Source organism: Aptenodytes patagonicus, unplaced genomic scaffold (genome assembly GCF_965638725.1).
Source record: "Aptenodytes patagonicus unplaced genomic scaffold, bAptPat1.pri.cur scaffold_43, whole genome shotgun sequence".
NCBI classification, from domain to species: Eukaryota; Metazoa; Chordata; class Aves; order Sphenisciformes; family Spheniscidae; genus Aptenodytes; species Aptenodytes patagonicus.
In genome coordinates, this window is record NW_027472001.1 from 986,316 (window position 1) to 1,005,897 (window position 19,582).

The 19,582-nt window shown below is 46.0% G+C and overlaps 1 protein-coding gene across 2 annotated transcripts in view; it reads right to left on the reverse strand.

Moving 5' to 3' along the window:
- Positions 1 to 18,357, reverse strand: part of PKNOX2 (PBX/knotted 1 homeobox 2) — a 57,107-nt gene extending 38,750 nt beyond the window's left edge. The window contains exon 1 of one of the 2 annotated variants that reach the window (XM_076363492.1): positions 18,282 to 18,357. The gene's annotated coding sequence lies outside the window, so the exon portion shown is untranslated. Of the gene's footprint in view, positions 1 to 1,727; positions 1,827 to 18,281 lie in introns of those variants that run through there. The other variant, XM_076363491.1, reaches the window with a different exon arrangement.
- Between the last annotated feature and the right edge of the window lie 1,225 nt (positions 18,358 to 19,582).

The following is a 19,582-nucleotide window of genomic DNA, read 5'->3' on the forward strand; positions in this document are numbered from 1 at the left end:
TGTGAGCAGATCATGATGCTTCCAACCTCATCATATCAATGCCGTTCAATTGTGACTATAATTTTTTAATAAATTTAATGCCAGCTCCTCTGACCTAAGTGGAAACAATGAATGGTGAAATCCCTAATAACCCTGCTGGTTTTTGCTGAATTATTTTTACACCCCACACTACGGCCGGCAGTCCATCGCAGGCTGTACTGGCCCCAAACTCTACACCCATGGGGAAAACCGAAGAAACCCTGTATGCGTGAAAAATAGTATAAAGGCAGAAATCAAAGTTCAAATTTCAGTGTAACCCTTTAAGGAGCTCCAAGGGGCGATCACGACTCTCCAAGCGCTTTGGCAACACCTGCTGCCATCTGCAATGAGGAACATTGCAAAAACCCCTTTGATTTACTGGGTTTTTTTCCCCTCACGGTGCAATTTCTGCAGCACCTCCAGCCTCTGAGCAAGGGCTGGGGCTGCAAGGTGGGGATGCTTGAAGGTGCAAAGACCAATATGGTATTTTCATCCTTCCACCTCCCCAGTCCCGCAAGTTAAACCTGGCGAAGCACTAGCCCCATCCTCAGAGAGAGTGAAAAGATTTAAGATGTGCCCATACACACGTAATTATTTCTGCATTTCTGCAGAAGCAAAGCCGTTTCGCCGCAAAACAGGGTCCGAGAGAGACGAGTCCATCAGTGGAGCCCCGCTACAGGCGATTTGCATTATCCAGAGGGGGCACGTATAGAAATGTCGGACACCCCCACCCCCGGACGCGCACATGTGCGCACATCTGGGCCCGGGGAACAAAAGCTGCCTCCCTACGCCACACCAATAAATAATGGAAAGTCAAAGTGCCCCGGAGAAGCGGCACCATACTGTTCGGCCTCAGGCGAGACGGAGGAAAATTCGGTACCCATGAGGTCTGGAACAGTGGGATTAATAACACATCAATTTTAATGCAGGGTGGGGGGGGGTTCCCTTTTCCTTTTTTTTTTTTTTCTGCTTCACAAACAGCAAAGTGAATGTTTGAGCATCTCGGCGGGGGGTTAATGAGGACTCTGATTAGTTATTCAGATTTGCCGATGCTGCCTCTATCCATCCTCGGATGGGGGAATAACAGGAAAGGGTTTGCAGAAAAAGCTCTTAAAGACGACCTGCTTGGCTTTCGCAGCACAGGCGGATGCAGGTTTGGGGGGGCTCATGCTGCATGGGTCCCCAAAACCGAAATCCTAGTGCCAGCTTTGGGGTGGAAAAGCACATTTTTCCTTCATTTGAGGGGGATACGAAAAGCTGCTTCTTGCTGGGCTACGCTGATTCCTATAAAGGCTCGAGGGAAAATATTTGGATTTGGGGTTTTTTTCACATGAAAAACAAATTCTTGGGTGCTTAAATGAAATTTGTGTGTAATTACGGTCAGAGGTACATGACCAAAAAAGATGGATGCATGGACGCATGGAATAACGGATGCAAGGATGAACAGATGCATGGATGCGTGGATGCAAGGATGCACAGATGCAAAGATGCATGGATGAACAGATACATGGATGCGCGGATGCATGGATGAACACATACGAGGATGCAAGGATGCACGGATGCAAGGATGGCGGGAAGGATGGACCATCCCGTAAGCCACCGCTGGGCTGCAAAAATGCAACATATTCCACTGTCGCAGTATTTTACACAGCATCACATAAAAGTCTAATAGAGTGCTTTACGTCCTTGAGCAAACGCAAGGAGCTCACCTCTTTGCTCCTTGGCCCAGAAATATTTTAAGCAAGGTTGAGCTCACCCACCGCTGGAGTGTTTTGGGGTTTCTTTCCAGATTTAGGCTTTTGTTCTTCACCTGCATCAAAAAAAAGGCAACCTGAGAAAATAGATGGCAGGTACCCGAAACGACGCTGCAAAAAGGCTTAAAGGATGGAGCCAGAGTGGTGTTTTGTGGTACTGCAAAGGGGGCTCGTCAAAAAACTTAGGCATTATTTTAGGATTCACTTTAGGATTCATTATTTCTTCGTCACGAAGAAATATTTTAAGGATGGACGGGGTGGTGACAGCACTCTCACAACGGTGAATTCATCCCAGCGATGAACGTCAGCGCTTTATTTCTAGCTGGGTCTAGAGACCCACTTGGCTCTTGCTTTGAGCATCACTCAACTTAGCGTTCCATGGGGGTTTTTTGGGGCATAAACTCCCTGGTATTCGCGTCATTCCCCACAGCGCCTGCCAGGATCTCAAAAGAAAGACAAACTGGAGTTATCCATCTGATTTTGCAAACACCGGGGCTCTCCATCCCAGGCAGGCTCTTTTCCCTGGGACCGCCTCCATATGCTTCGTCTCTGTTTTAAACGGCGCGTTAATTGTTCTGAATTAACAGCTCCAGCTGGAGGAGCAAACAAGCAATTTGCAACCTTAAGATAACGCCCAACTTATCTCAAGTGATTTAAGTTGGATTTTTTTTGAGGGGAAATCTCGCCTTTCTGGTTGCGAATGCACCGCTCAGAGCTTGGCTAAAATCTCATCACCAAGAGGATTAATGCACCCATTTAGCAGAAGTGGCTATTAGCCCATAGCCACAGGAGGAGGTGGGATGGTAGGAAAAAAAGAAGAAATAAGAAATCTCCACATTTGGCTTTACTTTAGAGACAGGAGAAATATAATCCATCCTCTTCACTGCTGGGCAACCCAATGATTGCAGTAGGGCTCATGAATATTTTCTCCCCAACACACTTTTTCTTTGTATTACATTTACATTTTGTTTCAGAATATTCACGCTCTCAAAAAAGAAAAAGAAAGAAATCTTTCAATCTTTATCCCTTTGCCCTCTTTCATCTCTTTTTCCCTTTTCTTTTTTCATTTGCTGCTAGATAGAGGAGGTGAGAAATAAAGACCACGACGATTATTTGTTTACAAGTCTGGATCTTCAACAGGGATAGATTTTTTTTTTAAATTGGCATTTTCACCACGTTAAATCCTTTCTAATATCGCTCAGGGTGTGGGATTCAAGAAGCAAAGTCCATCCCCATCTCCCCACCCTGTCATGCCTGGTTTCGAGAGGAACAAACGGTGCTGGCAGTGAAAAGGACTCTACAGAAATGTTATTTCTCCTATGGGAATGCATAACTGCTTTGGAAATGCAAGAAAAGCTGTCTACAAGCTGTCTACAACCAAGTGTCTGCTGCCAGATCAAGCGGAAACTCCTCTTGCTACCCCAGCCAAGGTTGAGTTGGGAGTCAACGTCCATCGAGCCCCAACGGCTTTCCAAGAGCATCAAGGTTGGGTCCCATCAGATGACCAGTGCTGTGGATGGAGTCATGGTCCTCCAACACGGTCTGTTGCTGAAGTCGGGACAGGTCGTCTCCATTTTACAGGGAAAAAGGGGTTTAATTGTGTCCTGAAGACACCAAGAAGGGACACAAAGGCAATCCTCAGTATGGATGCTGCATCGGAACGCAACGATGCATCCTTCTGCAATGGCAGGAGGTACCTCCAAAATACAGACCCAACGTCCAAGGCCATGGGCAACGCTGCTGGGACTTGAGCAGCCTCGGATGCCTGGATCCCCGGAGCCGAGCCATGCTACCTGATGACCTCCTGGCTCACGTATAAAGTAACAGGAGAAGCAATAAATCACTTTGGCACCTTCCCTGGGCATGGCAGCCCTCGATAAAAGACCAAAATTCAAGGGAGGCAGCCTGACACCACACTATTCCCAGCGCACCCTGTTACACAGATTAATCCTTCTTGATGGAGAATTACAATTAGGGCTCCGTCTTAAGGAGGTATCAGCAATCAGATATCTTATCAAATGCCACCTCAATTATTCAAATAATCCCTGGCTCTTAGATTTAGGCGCTGTTTAGGGAAAGCGGTCCGATTAATGTGCTGACACTTCCCCATCACGTCCGACATCCTCAACTTCATGTCTGATTACGGAATTTGCATTCAATTTAATTTTTTCCATCTGGAGTAAATGAATAATCCGAGTACCTACCCCAGCCTTAATTACATTTGTTAAATTAAAAACCCAGGATGTGAGAAATTTAAATGCATGTAGCTCCGCGGCCAGACAAACCTGCACGTTCAACCTGCTGCAGCCCTGCCATCTCCTGCTCCAATTTCTTTTCCTTCCCCACAGCCATGCATCAAAGAAATTACAACTAGAAAACAAAAATTCTTTCTAAACGATGAAACAATAGATGATCTTTTGACATTTCCAGCTCTGTTTGCAGGGGAATGAGATAAAATGTAATAAATTCATATACTTCTGTGTGTTTCTTGGCTCCAGCAGCTAAAATTTCCATCTCTTTATGCAGGAGTCCTGGGGAGCAGAAATCCTTGATAATGCCAAACAATTCGACACTTTATTTTCTCTTTACTCTGCACCACGCAAAACACAGGCTTCAAGCTGCCAGCTGCTGGGAGTGAAACCAGATGCCACATCCCTTTTCCATATGGAAACAGAAATCACCCCGTCTGGGGGCGCGCCTGCTCCCCTCGGTCGCAGCCCTCCGTGACTCCGAGGTTGCTACCGGCATGCGGCAAAGCCTCTCCCCAACAGCAAAAAAAAATCATCGCAATGGTGCAATTGTAATTTTCTACACTCGACCTGGTTCAGGCCAGATCCTGGTACCATCAGCCCCGGAGAACGGCAGGGAAGATTTGCCCCAAGACACCAAATTTCCTAATTTTAAAATAAAGAGGTAAACAGTGGGGTGGAAATAAAACCACTGAACTTGGCTTTTTTTTTTAAATAGTTTTGCAGAAGCTTGCTAAATTCCCCATCTTTTGGAGAAGATGAAACTTAAAAGGCTGGAATTAATAGGTGGACTCAAGATGGTGGTGAGAAAAGTGTCTGAATAATTAAAGAATAATTAAACATAAACGGAAGATAAAGCATTCCAGCTCTGGCCATTTTAGGAACAATACTCCATATATCACGTGATGGGAAATGTCAAATAAATATATTTGGGTGTTGATCTAGATGTCAGTGACAATGAAAACGTTCAGGAAAGTCTGTTCTTCGCAATCCCAAAGACTGAATTAAATAACTTACGTGTGAGTGAGTGCAATGGTAATAATCGCCCTCAGTTTGGGGCTTGCAAGACCGGTAATAAAACATGGCTAAAAATACCCAGGAAAGCCACGCTCGGGTAAAGTGAGACAGGTGAGAGCAGAGCCAGAAATAGCTTTTCCCTTTGCTCCCAGCGTGCTCACAGCTCAAGCGACATTTCTGCGCTCCAGGGAAGCTGGATTTGACTCCCCACCCCCCAAAAAAATCCCCTCAGAGGGGCGTAACAGAGCGTCCTCCCCCCCAGGCACAGCGGCAGGATTTGGTCATCAGAGAAATCCCCTCCAGCAGGCAGCTCGGATGCCATCTGATGGACGTTGCGGTTCCTCATCCTTTCTGGCTTTCTTCTGCTTTGTGTTAACAGTTATGGTGCCGGAGGAGAAAACATCATGTTTTAGCAATGAGGTCCCCAGTGAGGCTGTTTAAAAATTAATTAGTGCCATGCAACATACTAGCGATGAATAGTAATTTTAGCTTTTGTACCTACTTCAGCACCTTCTACACCGCCTTTATTCCAGCTTTTCTAGGGTTCTCCCAGCCAACCAGGACCTAATATGGAGGGTACCCAAGAAATCGTTGCCCGCGTCTCCTGGAAATACCTCACTCAACACCGAACACCCCTACCATGTGTTTTCTGTGGAGCTTTTAAATAAGTTAAAGTCATGGTTGCTGAGCTGGCCAGAAGGTAGGAACCTGCTCTGCTCGTGGAGCGGGTTCCCATCATCTCAAAACTGCAGTCATCTAAGGGCACGAGCTTGGCTAGACACCTCATGGCTCCTATGCAAGGTGGGTGTTGTGGTATGGAGGAGGCTGTGGGTCCTGGCTTCGTCCAGGATGGAGGACGGAGATCCTCCATGGGTGGAGATCCTCCAACCCTGAGGATGGAGAACCTTCAGGGATGGAGATCTCCCAACTATGAGGATGGAGAAGCTCTGAGGATGGAGATCCCCCATAACCAAGGAGGGAGATCTGCCAACCCCGAGGATGAAGATCTGCCCCCCAGCCCCAAGGAAGGAGATCCCCATAACCCAAAGACGGAGACCCCTTAACTCTGAAGGTGAAGATGTCCCAGCCTCCAGGATGGAACTCCACAAAACACAAGGATGGAGATCCTCCTAGTGTCAAGGATGGGAATCCCCCCAACCACAAGGATAGGGATCCCCCCAACCCTCAGGATGTAGATCCCCAAAACCCAAGGACCCTCATAACCCTAAGGCTGGAGATTCCCCAAACTCCAGGGACAGAGATCCCCCAACCTAAGAATGGAGACCTTCCAAGGAGAGACATCCCCTCCAGCCACGAGGATGAAGATCCCCCCAAAACCCAAGGATGGAGACCCCCCCCTTCCCCCATCCCAAGGAGGGCGATCACCCCCTGGGCCCTCACTGGCTGCATCCCTCACCCCACACTGCACTGGGCAGGACCTGGGGGCATCACCCTGGTCTGGTGATGGCCATCCACCCAAACTGCAACCCCAAATGAGCCACTATCCCGTTCCCTTGGGCAGCAAGCAAAGCAGCGGGGACCGGGGAGCCTCGCCGCGTCGGCCGCCTTCAGGTGGATGACGAAGCCAAGGGGAATTTGCAGGGACATCTGGAATATATTCATTTTATGGCATGTTTCATATCACAGACAGGTACTTTGAAGCAGTTAAGTAGTAGCAGGGCGGCACGTCCCCATGGGTGGGCTGCGGTTTGCGCTTTCAGCCCGAGCCGCCCTGGCATGACAAAGGGGCTGGGGAGACGGAGCTGACGTTTTCCAAACACAGCTTTGTGCCTCTGGGGGCAAATACAAAAAGAAATTAAAACCCAAAAGGCAAAAAAAAAAACCCCAAAAAACCAAAAAACCCACAACCAACCCGCACATCGAAGTGAAGTTGATCCCCATATCAGGCTATTAACAGTCCCATCACAAATTGTAAATGACTCAGATAAATTAAATGGCTTAGCAGCTGCGAGGAAAGGCCCTTCTGAAGATTCATTTGTTTTGCGGAAAAGAAATTAGTCGGGAATTTGAAATCTTTTCCAGCAGCTTGACGCAGACGCCCTGCCAAAGCCCACATGTTGCTGCTCGCGCAGCCCCAGGATGCAGCCGGCCCCCGAAAGGAAAAGTCCTCTGCGAGCATCCGAAAGCGGGGGGATGCAGGCGTGCTCCCGTTAGCGCGCCGCTAACGAGGCTGCGCCTCCTCCCAGCAAACCTATTAAAAGCCTCAAGCGATGATGAGGCCTGAAAACAGGAAGATTTGACCCAAAAAACCCCCGCAGTGAGGGAAAGCCAGCGACCGAGCTGCAATTAAAAAAAAAAAGGGGGACAGTATAGTGGGGATGGCTCAGAGCAGGGCAAGAAGTTGGGGCTGCACCCCTGGGTGCAGTGAGGTGCAGTGATTCAGCCCCCAAATACAGTGAGCCGCAGTGATTCACCCCCAAATACAGTGAGCTGCAGTGATTCGCCCCAGATGCAGGGAATTGCAGTGATTTACCCCCAGAAGGAGCGAGCCGCAGCGATTTACCCCCAAAAACAGGGAACTGCGGTGATTCAACCCGAGGTGCAGTGAGCCGCAATGATTTACCCCCAAAAGCAGGGAACTGCAGGGATCTACCCCCAGATGCAATGATTTAGCCCCAGGAGCAGTGAACTGCAGTGATTCAACCCCAGGCGCAGTGAGCTGCAGTGATTTACACCAGATGCAATGAGATGCAATGATGTACCCCAGGCGCAGTGAGCTGCAGCCATTTACCCCCAAAAGCAGTGAACTGCAGCGATTTAAACCCAGGCGCAGTGAGACGCAGTGATTTACCCCCAAAAGCAGGGAACTGCAGCGATTTAACCCCAGGTGCCGTGAACTGCAGTGATTTTCCCCCCAAAAGCAGTGAGCCACTGTGATTTACCCCCAGAAGCAGTAAGGTGCAATGATTTACCCCCCGGGTGCAGTGAGCCGCAGCGATTTACCCCAGGGTGCAGCACATGGCAGTGATTCACCTGATGGCTCCCCACAAAGGATGACAATCCCCAAACCTCCCCACTTTCCTCATGCTTCCAGGCAGGGCAACACCGGGGCCAAGCTGCGCTCACCGCGGACGCCCTTTCTCTGATGTTAACACGTGAAATTAATGTGTTAAACCTCCCCGCGTTCAGAGGCTTCCCCGGCAAAGTCCTGCTCCCCATCCACGTCCCTTTCAGCTCATGCAAAATTGAGGTTTTTTTCACGTTCAGACGCTATTTTGCAGGCAGAAGCGTCGCAAAACCCCTTTTAGTGGAAGTTCAGAGGTATGAAAGATGCAAAGCGCCCCTAAATTATTCACATGGTGTTTCAGTTGAAGCCCCACGATGGGATGAAGGGAAGGATCTGGTGACAGAGCCACGACCCTGGGATGTCTCCTGGATGGAACAACCCTTCTGGTATTTACTGGGGAGAAGGGAATGGGGGAGAGGATAAAATAAAAGGGCTTCCTCCACCCAGAAAAGGGCCGGAGATAAGGAAACGCAAGGAGCACCCGTTTTTCAGGTGCATCCAACCAGAGCGACCCAGTTGCATTTGCCGTTTGGCAACACTGAAGCTTTTCAAAACTTTTACAGGACCAGAGGAACAAAATTAAAGTGAGGCACGGGGAGAGAAATTGCAAACCAAGAAACCCCACCACGGCAAGAAGGGATAGAAGCAACCCAAAAAAAAAAAAAAAGGTGAAAAATGAATAAGAAACTCAGAAGTTATTTTGCATTTCAAATACAGGCGGTTTTCAAAAAGGAAAAACCCTGCAAAATCTTTTTTCTTCCAGTTTTTCCTCTCTGTTTTGCTTCTTTCTGTTTCATTCAGCATCCAGGTGCTCCCGAGCTGGGATTTCCATTTCTCTGCCTCGTACTTGGGGCAAAACCCCAACAACCCAGTGCAAAAAAAACCCCAACAAACCCCGAAAGTAGGACACCAAGCCCTGCTCAATCTAAACTCAGCTTGATGCTCACTAATTACCCAGTAATAGTATTTATATGCTGCTGGCACGCTCGGAAATGCAGCTCCTAATAACCGAGGTCTGCATCAATATTAATGTCCCGGCTTGACTCTCGATACCCGGGGACCAACGGGAGACAAAGAAACATCACAGCGAAGCGAAGGAGGGAAGAAAATGAAATAAAAAAATTATTTTTTCCGTGTTTGGCAGGAAGGGAGCGCTTGAGATCAAATGATGGGATCCCCCCTTGGCATGCATCAGCAATAAAAATAAATCAAAATTGTAAGTTCCCAACTCTGGGGCATAAATCTTCCAGCAGAAGAAAATTTTTCACCATCCGTAAGCCCTTCCCCAAACTTTGAGTTTCCCCATAGGTAGGAGAAGGCTGGAAAAACTCTTCTTTTCTTCTTATGGGAATGGATTTCTAAAATTCGGGACTTTCCCCTTACCTGAGTTACTCCAAGACGATCGGCTTCAAATATTCATCCCTGTAAACTTCAGTCCGCTTTTGGTTGCTCATGCAAAACCCCAGGCTTTGGGTTGGCTCAGCAAGAAATGCCACTTGAAACGAGCTCCTGAAAAGCATTTTTTTTTCCAGCAATGCTTCAACCCTTATGGAAAGAGGGAGCACCCCCCCCCCAAATTCACCACTATTATATTGCACGTGAATATACACACGAATATTTGCAGAAACGTGGCTACGCAGGGCACGGTACGGGTTGCAAATGTGCCCCGGCGCCACTCTGTAATTCGATTAAAAACCTCTTTTCTTAATAATTTCTACGCAGAGACACTTGGCACGCTGGGAGCTTTTAGGCAGAGTTTAAACGGAGTTAATAAACTATTAATACCCTGCAGTAAGGCTGTGACAGATTTGAGCTGCATGTGCTCTGCACGCCTCGGTACAAGGTGTTATTACCGATGTCCGCGCTCAGTGCACATCAAAAAAAATCACGGAGGTCTTCAATGAAAAAGGCAGTTCCAGGAAATTCAATGTTTCTCGGGGAAGGATGCGTGTTTTCAGGATTTCTTCCATCAAAATGAAATCTGGTAATTTGAGAGTAAGCATGGACGTGGCGTTTACCCCGTGGAGCGTTGGGTGTGGTGTTAACCTGCATTGTTGACCTGTTAATTAGTGTTGATCCATGCTTGTTAGTTATTAATATTCAAAGAAAATTAATGAAAGCCATAAAGTTCATGTCCAGAAACTCAACATTAGGATGTTCCCAGATCATCGTCTTTCGGTACTTTCACTTCCATGGAAGTTGAGAATTTTCCTATTGTTAGTCAAATTCCAAGCGAGAAAAAGGCAAATTCTGGAAAGATCTTGAAAATAGATGTTATGCTTCCCCAACAAACCATGGTCATGAAGCATTTACTGACACGAATTTATTTGAGCAGTTATCAAACAACGGCAACAAGTAACGCGTTGACCCTTCAGAGAAGATCCAACCCTGCATTGATGACTACAACAGCAACGAGTAACGCGTTGACCCTTCAGAGAAGATCCAACCCTGCGTTGATGACTACAACAGCAACGAGTAACGCATTGACCCTACAGAGAAGATCCAACCCTGCGTTGATGACTACAACGGCAACGAGTAACGCATTGACCCTACAGAGAAGATCCAACCCTGCGTTGATGACTACAACGGCAACGAGTAACGCATTGACCCTACAGAGAAGATCCAACCCTACGTTGATGACTACAACGGCAACAAGTAACGCGTTGACCCTTCAGAGAAGAGCCAACCCTGCGCTGAACGCAGGGTTCTACGTAACGCTGTTACGTAGAAGCAGGACTCAAGCCAACTGCCTGAAGACTGCCATAAAAATCAAACGCCGCTATAAAGTGACTTCAGATATTGCAAGAAATCCCCAGAAAGAGACTATTTATAACCTCGTTTGGCAATTTGGGCTGGAAACAGCACTCTGCAGTTGTAGGCTTGGCCATCAATTCTGGTCGAACTCGAGAAGATCTTTCTAAGGAGCCATCGAGTGACCCACTGGAAACCGTAATTTTTCATACAGAAATTTTCCCGAAGCTTAAATCACCTCTTTATTAAATATCTCTTAGTTCTAACTTGTGGAAAGAGGCCACGAGGTCTATTCCAAGAGGAGCTGCCCATGAGGATTAGTCAGAGAGTAGAAACGAGCTTTCTTAAGGAAAAAAGTGCAGATTTCCACTCAAGAGATGCTGATGATCGGCACCACTGGAGGACCCAAAACCAAACCCCCAAAAAAGGGGGTTTCTGTGTTTCTTTGTTGGGGTGATGGAAGAACTTTCTTGCAACCTTGTTCCAACTTCCAGGTGCACATCACCTTTTGGGCATTCAGAAATGCCATTTCTCCAACCAAAACCATGTCAACCCACGAGAAGACCCTTTCCCACCTCCTCCAGCCTCGCCCCAACCCTTCCATCAGCACCAGAGAAAACATCCAAATCACCGTGACTTGCAAATCCCTCCCTGCCTTTCCCCCTCCTGATCGCTGCTTTCCCCCAAGGAACCTCCAAGATGCCCAAAACCTGCCCAAAAACATGATCTACCAAAAAAATACCCAAAATCAAATGAGAAATCGAGCCAATTAATGAATTGGGAACCGATGCAAGTCAACACGCTGCACGATCAACTTGCCGTATGGCCGCCGGCGCCGGACATGGCTGGTTTATTGGTGCTTGATGTTGGCCCCCATTTTATTTACCACGAAACGGGAGCTGCAAGGAGTGGGGTAAATAAAAGTAAAAGCGATTTTGAGGGTCACTGTAGCTTTTCGGCTCTCCGTTGAGATATTATTGGCTGATCTCCTACACAGCTGCTCCCCGCTGAATAGGCGCATCCCACCTCCAGTGCCGTTGGCCATCAACCAACATGGGAATAAATACAAGTTTGGGGGGTTTTTTTCAGCTGATGCGACTTATTTAGGGATTTTTTTTTTTTTTTTGGAGGAATACGCGGCGATTTATCCAATATTGCAGTTAAATGGAAAAAAAAGCACTGCTGTCTCATCTCCACCAAAGCGGGCAGCTGGAGGGGGTCCAGCACGGTGACCACCGTCCCACAGTAAAGTGGGTCGAGACTATTTAATACCAAAACTGGAGGGAAATGTTTGATTTCTTCAGCAATAAATGCTCCTTTTTCCAAAGCGCTAGTTCAGAACAGAGAAAAACATTAAGTTTTGAAATGCCTCAATGAAATTTAATTTTTGGTTTGAATCAACAGCTTCACTCGGTGCCATTTTAATGCTATTTTAAGTTGAAATGTCAATTGGAAACTAGCATTTAAAAATGTCAAAACATTTCACGTCTGCAGAAGGAGCTGATAGTTTTTTGCTTCCATGTGTCCAAACAGAAAATGCTTTTGGAATTTTACCGTGAAAAAAAAAAAAAATTAAAAAAAAATCAATATTTTGACTTCTTGGAATGAAAACAAAGTTAAAATATAATATTTCCTCCAGGATGCAAACAGTATTTTCTGACAAGCTGTAATCACCAAAAAGTAATCTGAACCAAATGTTTGTTACCACGGTCTGTTATAGCTACACGGGAAGAGAAGAGAAACAGGGATTTTTGTTATTGTAGGCTCTCTGAACCCTTTTTTTGCCAGTTATTTCCATATTTTCACAGCTTTTCTCTCTTATTATATCCCAACAGGATAAAAATTAGGGCGTGGGAAGCCCCTTCCACCATCCAGAACCATTTCCAACACACTGATTTTCCTTACTAGTGGGGAAAAAGCCTGGAAAAAAAGACGTTTTTTCTCCTCTAGAAGAGGCAACATTTGATTTTGGGGGGATTTCCACTGTATTTTGCATTAATGACACCCTCTCACCCCCATCAGTTTGGGAGATTTGGGGGGGGGGGGAAACGGCACCGGGAGTTTTTTCCCCCGCGCTTGCGCCGGCTGCAGGGAGCACTTGCACGGAGGGGGTGTTTTCTATCCAATATAAATGTAATTTTCCAGTGATCTCACCTTTTAAATTCCTGCCTTGGCCAGGCGTTGCCAAAAAAAAAAAAAATTAAAAAAATGGGGGTGGGGGGGAGAAGAGAAGCAATCCAGGCCGGTTGCAGTGTTAAAAAAAAGAGTTTTACTGATTTTTCTTATTCCAGGAGCAGGGTGTAAAAATGCAGCATTGCAAAATGGGATGGAAACCAGCGGTTTTGGAGCTGGGCTGTAGAGCAAGTTTTTCATCCCAAAGCTCGCAGCTCCATCATCCTCGATGGAGCGGCTCGGCCGCCCTCCATCACCTTTGCATCTCCCCCAAATTTCTCTTTTTCCTCTTTTTTTTTTTTTTCTTCCCTGAGCCTGGGCTACAGCCCCGCGCAGGGAATAAGCGCAATTATCTCGTCTCGCCACATTTTTCCAGCCCTGCCTGAGGTTTAATTAAAGCCAAGTGAAAAACACAGAGGAGAAGCGCTTCGTTCCGATATCGCCCCATTGCATGCGGCGGGGAGGGGGCAAAAAAATAGGGGGGGGGGGGAAGGAAAAAAATAAAACCTTTATCGTAGACTTTTTAATTTAGCAAACCTTCCTGCCTATTGCTCCTTTATCCTATTTCCTTTAAAAAAAAAATATATATATATATATGGGTATGCATGCGCACATGAGTATATATGCGCGCATATATATATGTACACTAGGATACACACGCGCCCTCTCTATATAAAAAATATATATATAAGCGTACCCTAATCCCCTGTAATCTCCTTGAATTTCACCTAAACCACCCTCCTCGCAGGTGACCTTTCCACAAAAGGCTGTTTCTATGCCAACAGCATTGTTTGAGTAAGGCGAGAGAAAAAAATACGGCACAATAATCTTTAATTTTTGCTTAATTCGGTGTTTTCACCGATGGCCAGGAGCCGGTTGATGCTAGAACCCCTCCCCGTCATGGCAAAAAATTAATATTAAAAATTAATTAATATATATGGTGTTTGAATACTGGGGAGAGTGCAGTGCCCTCAACCCAATTTAGATTTCGCCCAAATTCCCGGCATCATTTTTGGGTGAAATTCCCCTCATTTTGGGGTTTAGGAGCAAAATCCTATAGTTTTAAGGTCCTTTTCACCTTAAAATCTGCATTTCTATCTCCTTCCCAACCTTGCCCTGCAAACGCAACCCGCGAGCATCGGTTCCTACCAAAAAGTCCAAATATGTAAAACTCTGAAAATCCCAAATTTTTTCCATTTTCACTGATTTTTAGGGAATTCCAGCAAGGAGCTTGTCTCCAATGGAAAAAAAATAAAATTACAATAAATTGGAGGCCTGAGCTCTGAAAAATTTGGAGAAATTGTTAAAAAAATAATAGGCATCACGCCGGCGAGTAACTCCGGGTAATAAGGTGCTGATGAGGTTTGGTGGAGTAAAAGCAGCCCAATATAAATAATTTTCCGCGGATAAAAGCTGTTTGGGGTCTGGATAATTTTATTCCATTGAAAATTTGGGATATTTTCCCTCGCTTTCTTGAGTTCCTTCAGTTCCAACTCAGCCCATAAAGCCGCATCCCAAACTGGAGCATTTAAAAATGAGACAGAGAAGGAAAAATGAGATTTTTTCCAGCACAAATTATCTGGTTTACTTTGTTTCTGGGGGGTTTTGGTGTGTTTTAGAGAGTGGCACAAGGACCCGCGGCCCGTTGGGTTGCAGCATCCCGAAAACTGCCTTTTTTTTGCTCGTTGCAAGAGGGACATCGCCCAAATCCCTGCATATTATTTTTTTATTGGCAGGTGGGGATGTATTTTTATTTTTCTTCTGATCTGACCCCAACACCTTCGCGGGTCTCAGGAGGGAAGATATTTCCTGACGGCTCCATCTCGCAAGGCGCCAAACCAAGAGGATAAAAATACTGGTTGCCATGGGAACATAAACTCCAGAGTTTGAAAATACCAGAATTAAACCTTGCACTAATTTTTGGTCCTTACACCCCCGCTTTTGCATCCGCGTTTTGGTGGGTTTGGGGGTTTTGGAGCAAAAACCTGAATTTCAAGCAACCCAACCAGGGTTTAACATCCTTACAGATGTTTTCCCACAGCTGGATGCAACCCGAAACCAGAAAGAAATTGATACAGAATTTTTTAAAATTAAAAATAAGGATTAATCCCAGCTTGCGGAATCGCCTCTCGCCATCCGGCCTCGGAGCCATTGCTCTGCATCAGCCCCACAGATGCGTCCCGGCGCCGGGGCAAGGAGCTGAGCATCCAGGGCTAACAGATATAATACGAATTTTTGCGCATCATCCGGAAAAACGGCTCTCCAGGCTTCATTTTATTTGCTCAAAATACACCGCAATCACTTAACAAATATTAAATTATAATAATAAGGCCCCCGCGCTAACAATGCTCGGCCGGAGCATCCCCTTTTCCGGCGGCATCAATAGCTTCCAACAGGCTCCGAGCAACTTTTGGAGTTGGTGTCTGCAAAACTGCTCAGCCTGAGCAGGGAAAAAACCACGCTCAAAGGAAAAGAGATCATTTTTTACTTCGTAATAAGCAACAAATTTGGGATCACAAGCGAGGGGATAGGCAGCTGGTCACGTAAGAAAAGCTGAACGGTAATAAAAGGATTATGAATTAAAAGGGGGCAGGGGTAATCCTGTGTGCAAAGAAAGATTCCCATCATTAAACCTGAGTTTCCAACGGCAAAACAGAAGAGGGAATTCATTCCTCGCGTCAGAAAAAAACACGGAGTTACTGGAACTAATTTGCTGGCGACGGCAATAAATCGACTCTACGCTGGCACCTGAGGAACTCGGCGAGTCGTGACGGTTTTGTGACGCAGTGCAATGCAACGCGTCTGCAGGTTTTGCCGCGCAACGGGTTCGAAGTTTTCGCAGCGCAATGCCAACGCCACGCAACGTGCTTGCAGCTTTTCCAAGGCGGCGCGCTTGCTGGTTTTGCAATGCAACGTGCTTGCAGGCTTTGGCAACTCTGCAACGCGCTGCGTGCTTGCACGTTTGCAGCTTCCCAGGGCAACGTGTATTTGCCTTTTTTTGCAGCTTTGCAATGCAACGCCCATTCGCTTTCGACTTTGCAGTGCAAGGCCTGTTGCACGTTTGCAGCTTCCCAGGGCAACGTGTATTTGCCTTTTTTTGCAGCTTTGCAATGCAACGCCCATTCGCTTTCGACTTTGCAGTGCAAGGCCTGTTGCACGTTTGCAGCTTCCCAGGGCAACGTGTATTTGCCTTTTTTTGCAGCTTTGCAATGCAACGCCCATTCGCTTTCGACTTTGCAGTGCAAGGCCTGTTGCACGTTTGCAGCTTCCCAGGGCAACGTGTATTTGCCTTTTTTTGCAGCTTTGCAATGCAACGCCCATTCGCTTTCGACTTTGCAGTGCAAGGCCTGTTGGCTTTGGGGTTTTTTCGCAACTTTGCCCGGACCTTCGCAACTTTGCGTCGCTCCAGACACTTGCGCTGGAAGTGCTGAATTGCTTCGACTGTCTCCAAAACGTGGGTTAAGTTTCCTGCAAAATTCAGGCCGAGGCTTTTGAAACCACCCCCAATCCCGGCTGCAAAACTCCAGGTGACAGAGACAACGCGGCACCCTGTTGTTTCCACAAATGACTATTTCCACTCTCTTTTTTTTTCCCAAAATAGGGGGGTTCCGCGTAATTTAATTTCTCTTGAGCAACCAGGCCACGATCCTGCTGCATTTTGAGGGGAAAAAGCTCATTGGGGCATTTGTGGATGTTAGTGGGACGCTCCACCGGGCGCAGAAGCAACTGCAGGAATTCACTTACCCAGGTGATGCTTTCCTTTTCCAGCAATATTCCCCCCCCAAAAAAACGATTTGGGCGAGAAACGAGCCTCTGTGCCCAAAAAGGGTGTTTTTCACCCCAAATTCCTAGCTGGGAGAGGAGGCTTGGCTGCTTGCACGCCTCTGCAACAAAAAAAAAAAAAGCAAGGAAAAGCAAAAGAAAAGCAAGCAAAAAAAGGAAAAGCAAAAAAAAGGCAAGGAAAAGCCAAAAAAGCAAGGAAAAGCAAAAAAAAGGCAAGGAAAAGCAAAAAAAAGGCAAGGAAAAGCAAAAAGGCAGCAAGAAAAAGCCAAAAAAGCAAGGAAAAGCCAAAAAAAGGCAAGGAAAAGCCAAAAAAAGGCAAGGAAAAGCCAAAAAAGCAAGGAAAAGCAAAAAAAAAGCAAGCAAAAAGCAAGCTTGTTGGAGCAGTTTGGGGGAAAAAAAGGTTGAAATCAGCTTCGCTGAGCTGCTTTCCCGTCGCCCCATAATCCCTCGCTGTCCCCCAGTGGGCTTGTGCAAACAGCATCCGAACGGCGAGCGGCCGGGCTCCGGCCACGCTCCTCCGAGCTGGGATTTTAAATAAATAAGTTAAATCTGCTGCAGGCGAGGGGCAGGGAGAGAGGTTGTACCCGGGGGTCCCCGTACCGGCAGGGAATCTGCACTTTGGGGATGCTGAGAAGCAGATTTGGGGGGATCTGTTGCTCCCCCGCATCCGAAAATATGATTTTCCGGGTAGCACGGGAATGGGAAACTCTGTTTTCGAAGCCAAAGCGAGCGTTGCGAATGGATTGTATGTGGTGTATGGTATATTCAGAATTAATTTGCCTTCTTTTTAGTAATGCAGATGGAAAATTCAAGGCCTGGGTACGGCAGAGAGAGAGGGGAGAGGCCACAAGGTCACCTAATTGCATTATATATTATATATTATATATTATATATTATATATTATATATTATATATTTATTATATACTATATACTATGTATTATGTGTTTGTGTTATATGTGTTATGTTATAATATATGGGAATAATATATAAAGTATTAGTTATTATTCCAATAATTATATACTAATCCCATATATTATATATATGCTATGCTACGATATTGTAATATATAGGGGAACAATAAATTATTTATTCCCTATTATTCCCATATACGGGAATATATATAATATAATGGGAATAAGACAGAATGTATTAGATATAATCTGTATTTTAATATATGTTTATATATATCATATATGTGTATTTCTATGTGGGAGCTTCGTTATTTTTCTTGGATGTTTGAGGGAGAAAAAGGTCTTTTCAGAGCGGTACATGACGAGAGACGGAGGCAGCACGCCGGGACCCATGAGGTTACTGCGGGATGGGGGCAAAGAGCTGCAGAAAGCAGATTTGGGGGGAGTACGGCCCTTGCACGACAGGTGAAGGACGATGCCAACGGCCATTTGCAACCCCTGGCACCAAAACCACCTTTTTTTTCCCCCCCAAAAAAAACCCCCACTGCATCATTCCAGGGATGCTTTCGGTGCTCCAAAATAATTCAGATACTCACGATGGGGAAAAAAAAGGAGATTTTTCCATATTGACCGCCATCCTCGCGAAACGAAGCCGAAATTTGGTGCCTCTTCTCACCCCGAGTTTTTACCTGGACCTGTTTTGCAGCCCTCCCCTAATAAAAACCAAGCCAATAAAGTGAAGATGAAAATATATTCATTAAGATTGATAACGCTCATTAAAACTGGCTGTGTAGGAAAGCATGACTCCGCTTCGGAGAAGTAAGGGGGAAAAATGCAAATTCTTCTGCATGAAAAGAGGAGATCTCCCTAATCGCCCCAATCAAACGCCGGCACAATTATCTGTGGCCAACCCAACGGGTTAAAATTATCCTCTTCATCTCCGGACACAGTAAGGAGCCGAAAAATGTTTCATTTTAATAAAAATGAAATCTGGACCCTGCAGAAACCAGCTTCACTAATGACGTGTTTACACAGAAAAAGACAATTTCTATTTAATGGTGATTACTAGCGAGAAGAAATTAAACTTCCTGGAGTATATGGGTTAGAGATAATGGGAAGAAAAGAAAGTTATTGAGGGTGTGTAAATCAGGAGAGCTGCATATGGGGGGCTATATCCGCACGTGCTGCTCGCTAGGAGCACACTTCCCTGCCTCGCCAGGCTTGTGCAGGAGCCTTAGCATGCAAAAAACATATATATTTTGCTACGAGGACTTTTGTGCATATGCGTGCGTTTTGCATACACGCACACAGGTATGTGTATGCACGTGCAAACGTGCAAATGCGCGTGCAGACTTGCAAATGGACACGGCACACGCAAGCACGCACAGGCACGTTCGATCATGCAGATGCAAATGCACGTGCAAACATGCACGCGCAAATGCAAACATGCGTGCAAACATGCACACGCCCAAACATGGACACGCGAACGTGAAAATGCACATGCGAACACAAAAATGCACATGCGAACGTGAAAATGCACATGCGAACGTGAAAATGCACATGCAAATGCACATGCAAACATGAAAATGCACATGCAAACATGAAAATGCACATGCAAATGCACATGCAAACATGAAAATGCACATGCGAACGTGAAAATGCACATGCAAATGCACATGCAAACATGAAAATGCACATGCAAACATGAAAATGCACATGCAAATGCACATGCAAACATGAAAATGCACATGCGAACGTGAAAATGCACATGCAAATGCACATGCAAACATGAAAATGCACATGCGAACATGAAAATGCACATGCAAACATGAAAATGCACATGCAAATGCTCATGCAAACATGTGCACACACATGCAAACGCACGTGCAAACATGCA